Source organism: Chionomys nivalis, chromosome 13, assembly GCF_950005125.1.
Source record: "Chionomys nivalis chromosome 13, mChiNiv1.1, whole genome shotgun sequence".
Lineage (NCBI taxonomy): Eukaryota > Metazoa > Chordata > Mammalia > Rodentia > Cricetidae > Chionomys > Chionomys nivalis.
The window spans coordinates 47,123,776-47,141,073 of NC_080098.1; the positions used below are offsets into that span (position 1 = coordinate 47,123,776).

The window sequence follows — 17,298 nt, forward strand, 5'->3', positions numbered from 1 at the left end:
CACACAACACTTAGTCCCTTCACTATCTTCAGCAAACCTCCTCTGCGCAGGCTTCTGGTGGCATTTTATTTTGTTTCTACTTGGAATTCATAAGTTTCTAGGAAGGAGTCACATTGCAGATCATAAGGCTTCAACTATCTCACTCTCACACTGTATCCTTCGAACACACCACACTGAAGAAAAAACACCGAAAATTTCAGACAGCAGCATTCTCCATCAACACCCATCATCCCTTGAGTCACCTGGGTTGTCACATTTGTTAGAAACAAGGCTGCCAAGTAGTCCTTTCCTTCCTTTCTTCCTCCTTCCTTCCCTCCTTCCCTTGTAGCGCAACGCGGGTACGTGCTTCAGTACGGTGACAAGTAGGGCAGGGGCCTGCAGATTGAAATACACACACACAGAGAGACACAGAGAGAGAGGGAGGGGGTGTAATGCCAAGAATGCTCCCTTTATTGTGTTCCAGGGCAGCTCATATAGGGTCTCCTTGACTAATAGCCACGCCCTAACGCTCAGCTGCAAGGCCACCAGAATCCACTCCCCTGCCATCAGGAACCCATGAGGGTCTCGTGCTCAGAGCAGCTGCAAAACAAGTGGTTTGCTCAGAGCAGCTGCAAGCAGAGAAAAACAAGTTGTTTACTCTGGCAGGCATGGGGTCACAGGAAATTCAGGGTCTGGGGTCCATATTCCCCAATACTCCCTCCCTCCCTCCCCTTTCTCTCCCTCCCTTCCTTCCCTTTCCTTTTTCCCAAAACTCTACTTTCTAAAGACTCAAGGTTCAGAGCACCCCTAAATCCAACCAAAGTGTGACAGCTCTGCCTTTGTTATGCCACCCCAGGAATGGTTTCCCTGAAAGATGGAGACTTTTTAAAATAGACTTTCTTTATCTAAAGCACTTTTGTGTTCACATGAACGCGAGGGAAAGGTACAGAGAGTTGTCATCCGTCTATGCTGTGCAGGTATCTCCTCCCAAGTGAAGTGTTCCCTGGTAAAGGGAGAGGGGGACTCCTGAGACTCAGAAAACATGGCAAAGCAACAAGATTCACAGACCCCTGCCCACCAGCTTGTGTATATGAGCAGCAAGGGCTGCTGGGAAAGGATTCTGAGCCACCGACTTGCCTGCCTGTTGCAGAGGGAGCCTCAACACACTGGTGTGGGCTTTCCAGTTGCCTCTGAGTCACCCACGCTCTCTAAGTGACTCCAGTATCACTATTAATTCACGAAGCTACATTTAGGTGAAATCATTTTCTTTTGCATGTATGTGCACAGGCATGTTGGTACATATTCATGTGAATATGTGTGTGCAAGTGTGCACACATGTAGTAATGAGAGATCAGCTTTATGCATTGTTTGTTCAAAGCCATCCACCCTCCTTGCCTTGAGATAAGGGTCTCTCATTGGCCTGAAGTCCCCAGGATGAGCTAGACTGGCTGATCAGAAAGGCCCTGGGATCTCCCTGTTTCTGCCTTCCAGAGGTGAGATTAAAAACACATTGCACCATGGCCTGTGTTTTTCATTTTTTTAATCGAGGGTTGAGCTGATTTTCCTGCTTGCATAGCAAGTACTTTACTGACTGGACCATGCTTAGAATCATTTCATGGCTGTGACATCGTTAGCTCATCTTGTGTGAATAGACATTTTCTCCCATTTCCCCAGAAGGGCAATATAACAGCCTGTTTTCTCCATCTGTGTAAAGTCTCCCCCATCATTACACACACCACCAGAGCAGTGTGCTTGTCATGACTGCTGAGCCTCCCCACACACCTCACTACCGATAGTCCATTACACTGGAGTCTCCCCAGGTAAGCGAAGCATTTTTAGCCATGGCCTTCGACATCAGAGTTGTAACTGGGCCCTGCGACAGCATGCAGATTGTTGCCTACCATTCTGCCATTCATTACAAGAGAACACCATAGGAGGGCATTAAGCTCAGTTCTGCGCTATCATTCAAACAGGCTTCAAAATGCCACTAGCTACTGCAATGAAATTATGTCAAAACCCTAAAGTGCAGAAATCCCCGCCACTGTCTTGACTTTAAACAAACCATTGGGGGCCACATCTGTGACATCATGTAGGTGACTGGCTTGTGCATAAACATTAGCTAGCAAGATCTCCTGATACTGTGGCAGCAACGCCTGCAGTGGGCTGTCCGGCACTACCTGCATCTTTGCATTTTGGTAGCATCGAAATGGAAGGTAATGAGTTACAAGTGTTTTAAAAGAGAGTCATCTCCCTGCTTCTTCTTATTATACTTGGATCCTCTGCGTATTTCTAAAATAATCGTGGTTCCAAAGCAAACCATCTCAGCTAATGGGCCCTGATGTGTGCTTTGGGACTGACCATGTGGGGACAGCTGCACCAGGAACATTCGACTACAGCAGCTATTGCTGACTTTCTCGTTGTGCAATTGGAAGAGGCCTTTGTTCTTAAATGATTCCAAAGATGGAACTCTTTCTAAAACTGTTTCTCAGGGAGCTCACATGTAGTAAACTGTAGTAATTTTGAGGTTAGCACAGCTAATTATTTCATAGCCCCCAAAAACTGACAACATTGAAGTCAAAAATAGGATATTTTTTGAATACTGGTGTCGAAGACACAGTGCTGTTTGCACTTAAGTTCGTGGAAAAGCAGGGTTTTCCTTTTTAGGATAATGCCTAACTTAAGTGATCATGGAAGACTGAAAATTCCTCTTTCCAACTGTCCTTCCATAAGGGACTTAAAGCTACGATACACCCCGTTTTCATTTTCTGTCTTAAAAATAAAGGTTGGTCAAGCATCTTAACTTTGTCAGGTTCTATTTCAAAACTTGTTATGTTTGGCTAAAGAACTATGATGTTTTTAAGCTCTCTTTTCTATTATGGATTGTCCAAATAGTGTGTAATAGTCTAACATGTTGTGTTATAGTATCTTAGCCTTACTTTGCTAATCCCAGTGGGCTGAGAACCCCCACAGCTCTCAAGAGACAAATGAAAGCCTTTTCTGATCATCATCATGCACAAAAGAAGAAGGATCACAGTAAGCAGGTTACTTTAGGGATGTATATTGCAACCTGTCCTAAACCACCGTGGACAGAGAGCTGGCCTCTAAAGGCCAGGAGTTCTGGTGTGACCAGGTGCTTACCAACTGTCTGCCACACACTTCCCCTGTGGTATTTTATGTTATTTTCAGGGATGGGGTGTGGGTGCCATGGCATGCACATAGTCAGGGGACAACTCATCAGAGTCCACTGTCCTTCTGACTTGTAGGTCTCAGGGATTGATTCCAAGTCTTCACCTGCTTTTACCCTATGAGCCACCTGACTGGTCTGCCTTTACATGTTTTTGTGAATTGTTCATTTCACACCACTCATAGACACCTGGGAATGAGGCTCAGTCATAAAGTGTCACTGCTGAGTATGTGTCAACCCACAACTTTTCCTCCGCCCACGTACTTAAACTGGCTTGTAGAATAAAGGACTGCACACGTGTCTTAGGGTTACTATTGCTGTGATGAAGCACCATGGCCAAAGCAACTTGGGGGAGGAAAGGGCTCAGTTAGCTTGTTCTTTCACAACACAGTCCATCATCAAAGGAAGTCCGGACAGGAAATCATGCAGGACAAGAACCCGGAGGCAGAAGCAGATGCAGCGACCATGGAGGAGTGCTGCTTACTGGGTTGTTCCTCATGGCTTGCTCAGTCTGCTTTCTTATAGAACCCAGAACCACCAGCCCAAGGATGGTACCACCCATAATGGGCCCTCTCCCATCAATCAACTAATAAAGAAAATGCCACAAAGCCTTGCTGGGAGCCCAAATCTTAGAAGCATGTTCTCAATTGAGGCTTCCTCCTCTCTGAGGATTCTAGCTCGTGTCAAGTACGTAAAGCTAGCCAGTACGACATGCTAACAGGCCTCTCAGGAAGTAGGTAATCCATAGTAGAGATTACAGCTAGGATTTGCACACCCCAGAGGCATATCCTGGCTCAACACACAAGATTCTTGAGCTAAGCAAATCTGGGCGCCACCCTGTATCCTCACATTCCTGGAGTCTGCCAGCAAGCATAGCATCACACATGCATGGGAATCCAGGACCAAGGAAGACTCTGAGTCTACTGTTTTGACAGGTCCAGCCAGCATGCCTATCTGCCCTCCAGAGTTGCACAGGGTAACTCCCTGCCCACGCCATGCCAATGGGCTCAAGCACACAAATGGGAATTTGAAACCACAGAACATCATTGGGTCAAGGGAGAATTGGTAGGGAATAGCCAAGGAGCCCAGGAATACCCGGACTCAAAGGTGACCATCGAAGACACTTGGCATTTCTGCCTGTTCTTTTCATGACATCATGACCAGCCTCTACTATCCTCTATGTTTAGCTGAGTCTTTTGAGTCACTCATTCTTCATCTGTAAAACAGGGAGTACTAAGTCCTTCCCCAGGGAGAGGGTATGATTGAGTGGTTGATGAGAATGAGCCTCCAGCATGCTGCCACGTACATTAACAGGCTACTCAAAGAGTTGATATTATTATTAACCTTGACTGGCCAGTATTAGGCTAAAAATCATAGCCAACTTCACATAGCCAGGAATTCTATAAGACTGTGGAAGGGTGCTTCATTTCCTCAAAGGTTCCTCCTTCCTTATCCCGGGCCCTATCAATTATTTATGATTCATTTTGTTGAATCAGCATATCAATCCATCTATTCATGATCTCTTTACTAAACATTATATTTATTCCAGACTTGAATGCAAAGAAATTCTGGGCAAGATCTGGAGTCAAGGGGTCACCATTAACATGTTTTACACACACACGCACACACACACACACACACACACACACACACTAAAAATAATAGTTCATTGACCATCTGTTTGATGACTTTCAACTGTCATTTTTATTTCTGCTATACAATCATGGTTCCTACTGCTTTAACCCAGTTTTTAAAATGTATTTTACACACTCCAGGGGCAGCCTGCCAGTCACAAGTCACTCTTATTGTCTTGATATATTTCATACTAAGAGATTTGTGGCTGCTAGGGCCCATCTTTAGGGGATAACATGATTTAATGATTAAGTCTCAGAAGGTAAATATGTAAGCACCAGCATGTCATACAATCCTCACACACCTGATGTAGACATTGGGTTCACGTGTGGGTGTGTGTGCACACATATACATAGAGCGAGCAGAACTCACCCTCAGGTGTGATGCCTCTTCAGGCAGCATTCACTTGTTTTTAAAGACAGAGTCCCTCCCTGGTCTAGAGTTTGACCATTAGGTTAGGGGGGTGGCCAGCAAATCCCAGGGACCTACCCATGTCTGCTTCTCACATGCTGACATTATAAAGATATGCCATTCCGGTTGAGGTGCTCACTCACAGTTGCCTGGCAAGCATTTTATCTTCTGAGTCACTCCCTAAGCCTGAAGAGAGACTAGTCAGCTCCTAAAGAATTCAGCCTGAATGTCACAGTGCTGAGTTCCCTCAGATGCACCGATGATACACCCTGCCAAAGTGGGGTGCCTTAGTTACTCTTCTCTAGTTCAGAGAAAAGGGCTTGAGATATCAGGAAGCTTCTTGACAGCAGGCTTGCAGGGAGCCATGGTAGCACAGAATGAGTAAGATAAGGAGAGCCTTGGGATGAACTCAGTGCATGGAGAACAGTAATACATGTGTGTGGAACCATGGAAGGACTTGAAAGCCGCAAAGGAGATCAGGCTTGCCTCTACATTAGTAAGCAGTGTCTATGGTCTACAGGATTTAATGGGCACAATAAAAACTAGCTAGTCTGATTCCAAGTCATGATTTTTACTCTGTTTTTATGAGTTTCTAAAACTTTTAGGGCAAAGACCTAAGTTATCGCTTGCAAGAACAATTCTTAGGAGATAAAGAACAATGAAATGTCATTGCAACTGAAGCATGTCAACCTTCCCTGTTACAAACATAATCACGGTCCCGACACCCAAGCCAAGTGGGGAGGAAGCCTAGAAAAGCATGGGGTGTCTGAAGTGCACACTTAGCGATGCTCTCCACAAATAGCCCAGCGAGCATTCCTCAGTGAAGAGCTATGCGGACACCAGATGCTGTTAGCAGCTCGTGACCCAGGAACCAGGAATAGGGACCGCAGAGACTCACATTAATCCAGCTACAGATTCCAGGCTCTTATCACGATCCTCATATTCTCAGTGAGAGCTTTCTCCTCTCCAGGAAAGATGCCTCTGGTTTCTGCTGTTAACATTCTTAGTCTGTGTATATGAACCAGTTGAGTTTACGCTATCAAGCTCTAGAAACTTAGTAAAATAAATGTCAAAATGCTTATCCTCTGGGGTTTTGGCCATTATAACCTCCTAGTGGGGCACCCTAGGATGAGATGTTTGGCATTGTTGTTGTGATGTTGCCATGTTTGTTCATCTTTTGACAATTGACCTGGTATATGGTTATCTGTTTCTAGTCCCTAAGGGGTTTGTTTGTTTGTTTTTCATATATATGGAGAGAGAACTCTTGGGGGTTAATTTTAATTCTCTCCTTCTACCACATAGGTCCTGGGAGCTGAACTCGGCTTGGTGGCAAATACCTTCACCCACTGAATCATCTCACCAGCCTGATCCCTAAAATATGTTTAAGAAACTCTTGGAGACACCATGCTTTCAGCTATAACTTGCAATGGTGCCTTTGCGAGACACTGCCACAAAGCTCCTTCAAGAGGCCTGGAGCAGCATGTTCTTCGACCCTTCCTTCTAATTAGGGTAGACTGGGAAACCTTCCAGAATTTGGGACAAGTACTCAGGCATGTTAATCATCCAAGTTATCATCTGGAGAAAGTGTGTGCAGCAACTCTCCCACTTTCCTGCTAGGCCTGTGCACCGTACCCTCTGTTCTACTCGGTGAGTAGCAGGGACCCACCTAGGAATCCCCAGATGAGGACCAGGCTTCATTACATTCTTACAACACAGTTTCTCACATGTGTAGTGGAGCCGTCACTATGGCATGCCTCTTCCCATGGATGCAACATGCCCTTGAATATATATTATCTTTTATTACAAGTCAGAGGTCAGCAAGTTTTTGGTTTTTATTTCTGTTTTTCAGTGAAGACTCAAAGAGCAAATACTTGAAGCCTTGAGAGCCACATAGGAGGAAGCACATTTTGTTCCTTGTATATTGTAACTGCTTTTGTTTTTCACTTTTCTGGGAATTGTTCGTCTGCCTCCATTATTCAGTTCTACCACTGGAGAACATCCTCAGGCATGGATGAAGTGTACACAATGAGCACAGGTGAGTTCTAATAAAACTTTATTTACAAGATCAAGCACTGGACGTGATTTACTGGGCATGCTGTAGTCAGTTGACTCCTAATAGCTATGACCTGTGCATATGCACATTAATACTTTAGTAGCCCATTATCTTATCATTATTATTGAATATGTATGGTGTGTGATTTGAGAATGGGCACACGTGTGGATGTCAGCAGACAACTTTCAAGAGTCACTTTACTGCTTCTACTGTGGGGTCCAGGGATCGATCTCAGGCTTGTATGCCGAGAGTTTAGCTGCTGTGCCATCTCACTGACCCCTGTTATTATTTTAGAACTGTTTGCATAGACATTTATTTCCCACTGCATGGCAGAGAGGCAGAACCAGTGTGGTGTAGACTCATTTTCTGTGTAGGTATTGGAGGCTTATTGATTACCTCCCTGATTGGATCAATCAGAAAGTCATGGTGGAGATATACAAAATACAGCCTCTTTGGTTCCAACATGTTTGCTATTATGCCAATATTTTCTGGAATGCCTCTCCATGTAGTAGGTATTCGATGAAGGAGAAGCTCTAGAGTCACATGTGTTTGAGAAACTCCACATGACCTAAGCTTAAGAAGGCCTTTTGTGTTTGTTATGAATCTCCAAGTGGGGATTAAAGTCCAATAAGTTTTCCAAACATATTGGATGCCAGATCATTTTAAGATTCTCATCAAAGGAACTCTTAGGACTCAGGCTTCTTGGATTGGCTTCTGGAAAATCCTTCACTGAGCAAAAATACAAACTACAGAGCGGTCACGGGGGGGGGGGGGGCTGCCAAACTGAAGCCCTGGATCAGACAGACCACAGATTCTGATCAGACCTTGACCCAGTGAAGTGATAACTGACAGAACCTGCCACATGCCAGGCCCGAGCTCAGCCAGATTCTCCGCACGCCACAACTGCTCCCACTGTTTGCCTTCTAGAAATTACTAATCTGATTGGTCCCAGTCCAAACGGAAGGCTGGCTCCTTTTCTCTAATAACCTCTTCAGTGGAGGACATGGACTCTGGATAAGCTGAAGCATACAGTTTGGTTAAAGTCCATATCTCATAAAGAAATACTTCATTTTATGTTACCAAGTGCAGGCAATTTTATTGAGTCAGTCAACGAACTTCTGTCCCTGTGGAGACATGTTGATGATGTTTCAGAGGCATTATGTTTGGGAACCCAGGGCTATCTGTACCTTCACCATGAACACTCCATCTCCCTACAGGACTTTGGAGTAAAGATGCTCAAGAAATAGTACCACCACACTCATAACCACTGGAATTCACATTGCCAATAACACAAGTATTCCCAAATGCCAACAATGGCTTCTCTGACAAAATCATATTAGAGGCCACAGTTGAGGCTCACAGTCTAACCTTATCACCCAACCTCAGGGCACCACCCACAAACTCATGGACATGTAAGGAGCTGGAGTTTCAATGGCTGACCCACCCAAGAGAGATTCTCATTCTGTTTATTGAAGGAGATGAGCTGAGTTTTTGCAGTTCCTTAAGTATGAAGCCCTTCCTCCAGACCCTCCACTGAGACCTGTGTGATGGCTCTGCACCCGCCCAGAGGTGTGTCTCTGGGGGTCAGGATGGAGTCCTGTTTGGATAGGAAGGAAGATTGCAGGTGAAGACTCACAGAGAAAGGTTATAGCCAGTTGTGGTTGAGACGGCATGGTGGCAGCTGGTGACATTGCATCCACAATCAGAAAGCAGAAAGAGAAGAATGCTCCTGGTACTCAGGCCATTTTCCTTTGGTTGTTGTTGTTTTGCAAGACAGGGTTTTTCTGTGTAGCTTTGGAGCCTGTCCTGGAACTCTCTCAGTAGACCAGGCTGGCCTCGTACTCACAGAGATCCTCTTGCCTCTGTCTTTCAGGTACTGGGATTAAAGGCATGTGCCACCACCGTTCAGCTCATTTTCCCAGTTTTATCTAGTCAAGGACCCCATGGGATGGTGCCACCCACACTCAGGGTGGGTCGTCTCTTCTATGTTAAATTTTCCTGGAAAGACCCTCACAGATGTGTCCAGATGTGTGTTTCCATGGTGATTCTAAATCTGGGGGAACTGGCAATGAAGGTTCACTAACATGCCAAGGGGTCATGTGCTTTCCCTGGGAACTTTTTTTTTAAAAAAATATTTATCTATTTATTATGTATACAATATTCTGTCTGTGTGTATGTCTGCAGGTCAGAAGAGGGCACCAGACCTCATTACAGATGGTTGTGAGCCACCATGTGGTTGCTGGGAATTGAACTCAGGACCTTTGGAAGAGCAGGCAATGCTCTTAACCACTGAGCCATCTCTCCAGCCCCTTCCCTGGGAACTTGTGTTTCACAATTGCCACCCAGCTCAGCCCTGTCCCCTCACCATGTTGAAAACATTGGAAACCCTCATGGTGATAGTGTCTGAGCGACTGAAATGGCATTCCAGGTTGTGTTCTAACGCTGGCCTTCTCTACCACTTCATCCAGAGCAACATTTAAATGCTGTCTCCGTTTCATTCGGTCTCCTTAGAGCAACCACAAGCCCAGGGTGGGACCCACCTGGGGGAGATCTGACAATGATGGGGCTGAGAAGAGTACCTGGGGTCCTGAATCACACAAACTACATTGGGGGGGGTGCTTTTGTTTTTCTTTTAAGCAAACGGGTCAAAAGGCATAGCAGATTTTGAAGCAATGGGATGGCCAAAGGACACTTTCCCCACGGGATGTGAACAAGCCTAACTCAATTAAGATTGCAACAGGGAGGCACTTAACTTCTCTAATAAACACGTATCTTGCAAGACGCTGGCAGTAAACAAACTGTAATAAGCAGCTGACAGGCAGGGCTCCCAGCAATCACTGTTGGACTTTCAGGGTCTTGGGCCGTATTTTTCCATTATGGAAGGGGGCGGTGATCTGGTGCAGGGAGAACCTGGAAATGACTGCCAGAGCAGATCAGTTCCGTGAAAAATGCCCCAAACAGTGCTCTTTTTCCCTGCCCTGGAAATTACATGGCTTCCTCCACCCTTCTAAATTACACTGTCCTGATGTACTTTATTTTCCAACTAAATATACAGAATGGAGAGATTATCTGATAATGTGACCTGAGCTGCTTTTGGCCAGTAGCATGTTTTTTTTCCCCAATAACAGAATGAGGTTCTGGATGACAGGGCCATTAGAGTCAACCGCCAGCATGGCTTTGTCCTGCGTGAAAAATGTGTGGCCAGCTTTTGTGCCTTGTACCAGAGATGAGTCCCGGGGCTGCAGTAATAGCCCAGATGTAGTTTTGCAGAGATCACAGCCAAAGGAGGGGTGTATAAATATATTGCATATGAATTTTGCCCAATATGTGTGTCTCTCTCCCTCTGTGCCTTCATAAATAATCCAGAGCCTGCAAGAGAGGAAAGAGTGATGGTAAAATCAGCTTCCAATGTTAAAGTAATTACTACCTGGGTGTGGAAACAGCAGCCAATGGTTTGAAGGCTGCTCATGATTTTGGTCTGGGTGGGCCTGCTAAGAAACCCACCAACAGAAGAACCCTAATTGTTCCTTCTCGCCAAAAGGAAAACATCCAATTCTGAATGGAAGTTTCAAGAAAGGTAATCATTTGTTTCCAGCTGGTACGATTGTTTAATAAAATGCCTGCTGGGTTTCTAGAAGTAATATTTTGCTCTCTTCAACAACAATGAAAAGTACCCTGACGTGGGGGGCTCCTAACTCGACCCATACAGAATATTCTCTACTTGAAGAGTAAGATGCTCGGTGACAGTCATTTGTTCCATGAAGGTTTGAAGAAGTGTCAGAGACATATAGAAATCTGGGGGGGGGGGGGATCCCAAAAGAAGGCCTAAGTCACTTCGGTATTGTAATAATTATTCCTCTAATGTTTTAATCAAAGGCAGCAGCCTGTCTCTCCCCTCATCTATATTCAAGCCACCACACTTTGTAGGTGTTAATCTCCACGCCTCCAGGCTGTTAGGAGGCAGAGGAAACTGGCAGCTCCTGAGCTACAGAAGCCCTTAGGAGAACAGTACCTGGCATTGCCCGTAATTATCTCGATTATGTTAATATGTGTTGTTTGTCATCAGCTGGAGAAGTCGGGACTGAAGCAATCTGAGACTGCTTTTTAGGGAGATTTGGCCAATCAAGGTTTAATAATAATAATATTAATACTTGTAAAAGGCAACTTAAAGATGGATTTTGTATTTAGGAGACTGAAAGAACAAGCTAAGAATCAGCTAGTATGTGCTTTCTTAATCACTGTCCAAACGTAAGTGAATAAACAGTTATTTCCATTATAAATGAAAACATACAAATATTAGATGCACAGGCAATACAGGGGGTGCAAATTATTTATTTTCCAGGGGCTCAATAATTACATAAACATTAAACTAGATAAGATGAAAGATTGGTGTCATGTTTACTCAAACTCAACTGAAATAAATTTCGAGCTATCTATCCATGCAAACGGTCACAATGCTGCTTAACATTCACAGACCCAACATGGTTGGTTTTCAGAACAGAATGCAAGCATGTGAGTCTGTATTAGTTATTTTCCATGTCTGCATCAAAATAACTGACAAAAACTCCCCCAAAACATAAGGATTTCATTGAGCTCATGGTCTGAAGGGTATTCGGGCCGTCACTACAGCCAGAGTGAGAGGCAAGGAGATACAGTGAATCTATAGCCCAACTTCTTTTCTCCATTTTATTCAGCTCAGGATTCCAGTCCATAGATCTTGCCATCCACATTCAAGGCAGATCTTCCCTCTTTGGTTAACCCTTTCTACAAACGTCCTGGAAAACACGCCCAGAAGTGGGATTCCTTGGTGATCCAAGGAAGCTTGTAAAGATGAACAACCATCCCAGACAGAGACCTGGGCCAGTTTTCTCGTTCCTGCTCAAATAGTCCCTGATCCAGCCTAGGCTACCTAGTTAGAGACTGACCAACAGCTACTGAGGCCTTGCTAGTCACACACACACACACAGGATGTGTCCCCAACTCTGGCACAGGAGAGAGAGAACCTGTGCTATTTTCCTTATAGCCCTCTCTGGGGCTTGCTAGGCCCTTTAGCAGCTTTCTGGAGTGCAAACTTTTCTCGGGCTATTCCTCGAGCTCGCTGAGCTACACACAGCCCATGCTGGGCGGGAAAGCAAGCAGGGGTTAGTGGGGGTGTCCAGGCTCCACTTTCACCAATCTTCTGTCTGCTGAGATAATGGCAACCATGCTGCTTGAGGCTAGTAGCCTGCTCTGTGCCTCCGTGCCTCTGTGCGGCTTGCTGGAGGGTCCAGAGCAAACAGGGGAGGAAGGGGGCCTGTCTGTGTCGGTAGAGGCATACCGCCATTCTGCCCAAGGCATCGGGAACACTGGAACGTTCTTTCTGAAGGTTCTCTTGGAAGGGTCCTTCTGACACAAAGAATGGCGCAGGACAAGACGAGAGCCTGTCCTCAAAGGCCAGGATTCCCACCTTCTTCCTCCACTGACCAGTCAGGTGACATGAGAGAATCTGTGCCTACGACGAAGTGGCTGAACTAGTTAGGACTTTTTTTACTAGGTACGTAAGTTAGTAGGCCACTAGGCCCACTTTCTCACGTAAAACAGAACTAGCACAATATCCCTTTCATTGGGTTTTTATGAAAATTAAGTACAAAAAAGTGCAAAATCCAACAAAATTTTATTTAGAAAATGTTATGAGCAGTCAATGTGTGTTTTTTATTTTTCTGTCTTTCCCTGATCCTTAACGTTCTCTAGTTTTCAGGGAGAGATTGACACATCACCCTCAAAGTTACTTTTCCCAGTCCACAATGCACCCAAAATGTTCTAGTGGAGAGTGGTGTGTTCTTCATCATACGCTGAAACTTAACTCCACAAGAAAAAAGTATTTTCTTTTTAAATTATTTTTTAAATTCTTATTAAAAATGAGGCCAGATCAATATACGTCAGCCCTCCAAATCCAAAAGTCTTATTTCCACAGGGTCAATCAAATGCAGGTTGAAAATAATTGCAGATAGATGGATGGATGGATAGATAGATAGACAGACAGATAATGTGTGAATGTATGTGCGTATGTATATTGAAGTCTATGGACCAAGTGTAGACTTTCTTTTTTTCTCTCTTTCTCTTCTGTCTTATTTCTCTTTCTTTCTCTCTTTCTTTCTTTCTTTCTTTCTTTTTCTTTCTTTCTTTCTAAATATAACTTGTATCATTTCTTTAGAATTTCACATCATACACCCCAATCACACTCATTTCCCAGTCCCCCTGTTCCCACCCTTCTTGCCATTCCCTAAACAATACCGTGTGAGAACCATTTGCCCTGCGTCTGTCTTGCATTCTGAGTAATCTATAGTGATTTAAAGTATGCTCAAAGATCTGTCGTTTATATACAAACAGCATACCACTTCCAGGAGGGATTGTGAACACCTGCAGGGTTTGCTTGCTACCCAGTGTGGAGTGGGTAGAATTCTGGAAACAATTCCTCAACAATCAAGGATTATCTAAAAAGGACTGGAGGAAATTTAACTTGCCATATTCCTTAGTTGCGGAAAGGCTGGAAGAGTGGAAGGACCTTTCTGTTCTTCCGAGGGTGTAGAGTCTACACAGTAAGAGCTAAAGGATACTGGGGGAGGGGATCCCCTTTTCACAGCCTCCTTTTTTCCCAATTCTTCCTGAGGCAAAGCCAGAGGTAGCTGATCACCTCCCATCAAGTATTCTACCAGTTGAACAATAGCCAGACACAATAGTTTAGAAGTCCCAGAGAAGAGCAATTGTGCCATCATAGATTTTTCCTTCTTTTTGGTTTGTTTTGAAATAGGTCTCACTACATAATGCAAGTAGCTTCAATCTTCAAATTGGCATGCCTCAGCCTCCCAAGTGCTGGGATTACAGATTTGAGCTAGTATGCTAGGCCGAATCCGGGCCTATTTGTCGATGTCCTTTACTTATTTATTTTTGCAGTGCTGGGGGCCAAACTCAGGGTCTTATGCCTGCTGGGAAGGCGTGCTACCGAGGCAGGAGCTAGCTCTCTGTAGATTGTAAGGAGGAAGGAGCCCGTTCTGCCAATGGCTAGTTGCTTGTATATGTTGGGTGAGAGGAGGCCGGGGTTAAGGGGAAGACTGAGTTAAAATGGCAGAGTCGGAAGCACCAAGGAGGAGGATTAAGAGGGCCTAGAACTGGGCATGAGGTAACCAAACTAGGCAGATGAGGAAAAGAAGCAGGGGTCAGAAACAGTGCAGCAGGCCAGCTAGCCCCTCGAAAGCCCCCAATGAACTCATACAAGGTACTGTTGTCCTTTTTGTATTCCTGATTTTAATGGAGCTAATTGTAACAGACTGAATCGTAAGTAAGGGTGGCTTCTAACCAGAAGCTTCCACCTCGCAAACAACCTCAACAGACAACGGCCTAAGAATGAGCTAACCGAGAAAGACTGCGGCCGCATCTTGAGAACAAAGACAGCTTAGTATAACCAACAGCACTTGGGACACCTACCAGGTCAGAGGCAATATTGTGGGCCAAGGGACTAACAGCTAGCAGACAGCCAAGGTCAAAGCAGGAGTCAGAGATGGACAGATGGGAGCTTCAACTATCCTTCACTGTCTGGGCAGCCCAAGAACAGTGTGTGAGTAGCCCTCAGGTTGGGCTAGTAGGACACACACAGAGAGGATCGGTTCTCTGCTGAGCTGGCTCATGATGGACCAGAAAATTAGCCAATCTCAGTAGAGATTACTTCAGTCCAGTCAGTCTCTACCATGGTCCCATAAAACCCCTGGATAATTAAATATGAAAGCTTTCCCAAAAGATTTGGGACTCACTCCTCAAGAATTTCTTTTTTTTCATAATTCCTTTAAAAAAAACATCACTAAAACATATTATTTGGCATAACTTAAAGATGTCAGAAAATTCTTAAGTATGAAACACAATAGTAAAAGAACAAAAGAAAAGTCTGTGTTTTAAGTTCTTAAGTGTACGCACGCTTTTCAGCTAATGCTGCTTCTACAAAGCCGCATTTTTTTTTTTTTTAAGTAAACTATACTGGTAACTTCCTATCACACTTTCTGTATTTCTGCTACCAGCGTCCCCAAAGTTCTCCCTGTAGACAATGGCCTGGAGCATCCATCGTCCTTACATTGCTACTTCCGCTCACTCCTCAGAAGCCATTTCCTCCTTTCCCTTTAAGAAAAGCCATGAACGTCTAATTCACCCTCCTGTTTGTATATAGGAGCAAACAGAGACCTTGCAAGGCAAAGCATTTTGTCCATATCCCCAGAAGCAGAGCTGCTCTTAGAATCTAAGCAGAGGTTTCTTTCTACACATTGGGATTTGTGACTACGGTCTAACCTGGGCTTAAATGTGCTGTGTAGCTGAAGATGGCTTTCTGCCTCCCAAGTGTTGGGGTTGTAGGTGTGTACCCCCACACTTGGTGTAGGCAGTGTTGGCTCTGGTCTGTGCACAATAGTGCAGGTGCCCTCTCGCAAGAGGCATTGGGTACCCTGGAGGTCATGAGCACCTGTGATGAGTGTGGGGAATTGAACTCAGGTCCTCTGCGAGAGTGAAGCCGTAGTTTGAATGGGATTTAAATGTGCCTCATAGGCTTAAATATTTGAATACTTGGTCTTCAGTTGGTGGTACTCTGGGGAGCTTACAGGACCTTTAGGAAATGGAGTTTTGCTGGAGGAAGAACATCATGAAGGGGCAGGCTTTGAAAATGGAAACCTCACCCCTCTTCTTGTGCACTCTCTGCTTTCTGCAGGCAGATGAAGACTCTGTCCCTCAGCATCCTGCTCCAGCCACCACTGTCCCACCTTCCCTGCCATTATGGATGCTCCCTCTAGAAACATAAGCCAAAATAAACTCTTTCTTCTGGAAGTTGCTTCAGTCACAGTCCTTTATCGCCGTAAACAAGCATGCAAGCGGCATGATTTCTTAATAACAGAGCCATCCCTCCAGCCAGGGAATGATTTTTTTTTTTAAAGCTATTTAGTCCACACGGTTGTCAGTTTTTCAGAATATTTATTCTCCCAAACCCAGCAGACTTTCAAACTCATTAGTGCCTGCAGTGTTTACACCAAAGCTTTTGTGTGTTGGTGGCCAGTGAAAACAACAATTACCATAAAGTTAATAAGGACTATCGATGGCCACCTCTGCTGACAGGCCACAGGATGGAAGAACAGGAGGGGATTTTATTTGTGGTCAATTATTTACCAAGATTGAAACATGGAGCTTTCATTAAGAGAGGGAGGATTAGACAGAGTTGGGAAGAAACTGACTGGGAACAGATTTCTATCTCAGAGCTCAAACCCAGAGTGCGCATGTTTGCTTCCTCTACTCTCGGCCTTCTGCTGCCCACAGACCCCAGGCTGCCCACAGACCCCAGGCTGCCCACTGAGTGCAGTGATTCCAGGTGGGAGACTCCACCCATCACAGCTGCTGCACTTCTTCTAAAAACGACTAAAGTTGTGGGTTTGAGGAAGAGTTCAAACCCAAGTTGAAAGCAGGAGAAAATAATGGGGTTCAGTGACTCCAACTGCCTATTTTAGGGGAGTGGTCTGTCCTCCTGGCTGGCCATTGCTTGAAGGTAGCATCAGTCCCCTGTCACAAAGATGCTGATGAATCAGTCTTGTCCCTGAAATCCCAGGTCATTCAGGAGGAAAGTGTCAGGGTGATTCCTCATCCCTGTACCTTTATCCCTGGCAGACAATGGGACACCTTAGGTAGGCATAGTCAAACAAAAGTTGAGACAAAATAAAGGAGGCAGACCCAACATAAAGGCAGAAATATCAGACTTTCTTTCTTGATTTTAATGACACTGTATCCCAAGTGAGGAGTCTGTATTCTCTAGCCAAAGTAGCTTCCAAGTGTCTGTTACACTGCTGGGGTATAGATACGGAAGCAGCGACAATAGCCAAAGGCTTCTGCTTTGTGAGTAGAAACTTTCACTTCTTTCCATTTACAAGCTTTTCACTGGGAGCCCTGAAACACTAGCTATACAGACCAGCATGAAAAGAACGCTAGGTGGTAAGCTTTATCTTCACTGCGCTTCCCCCACACGTGAGCTGGCCAGCAC

General features: G+C 44.9%; 1 protein-coding gene across 2 annotated transcripts in view; it reads right to left on the reverse strand.

The window, feature by feature from the left end:
* Window positions 1–321: 321 nt before the first annotated feature.
* Cdkal1 (CDK5 regulatory subunit associated protein 1 like 1) overlaps window positions 322–17,298 on the reverse strand; it is a 633,981-nt gene continuing 617,004 nt past the window's right edge. The window contains exon 18 of one of the 2 annotated variants that reach the window (XM_057788043.1): window positions 322–375. The gene's annotated coding sequence lies outside the window, so the exon portion shown is untranslated. The remainder of the gene's footprint in view (window positions 376–17,298) is intronic. The other variant, XM_057788042.1, reaches the window with a different exon arrangement.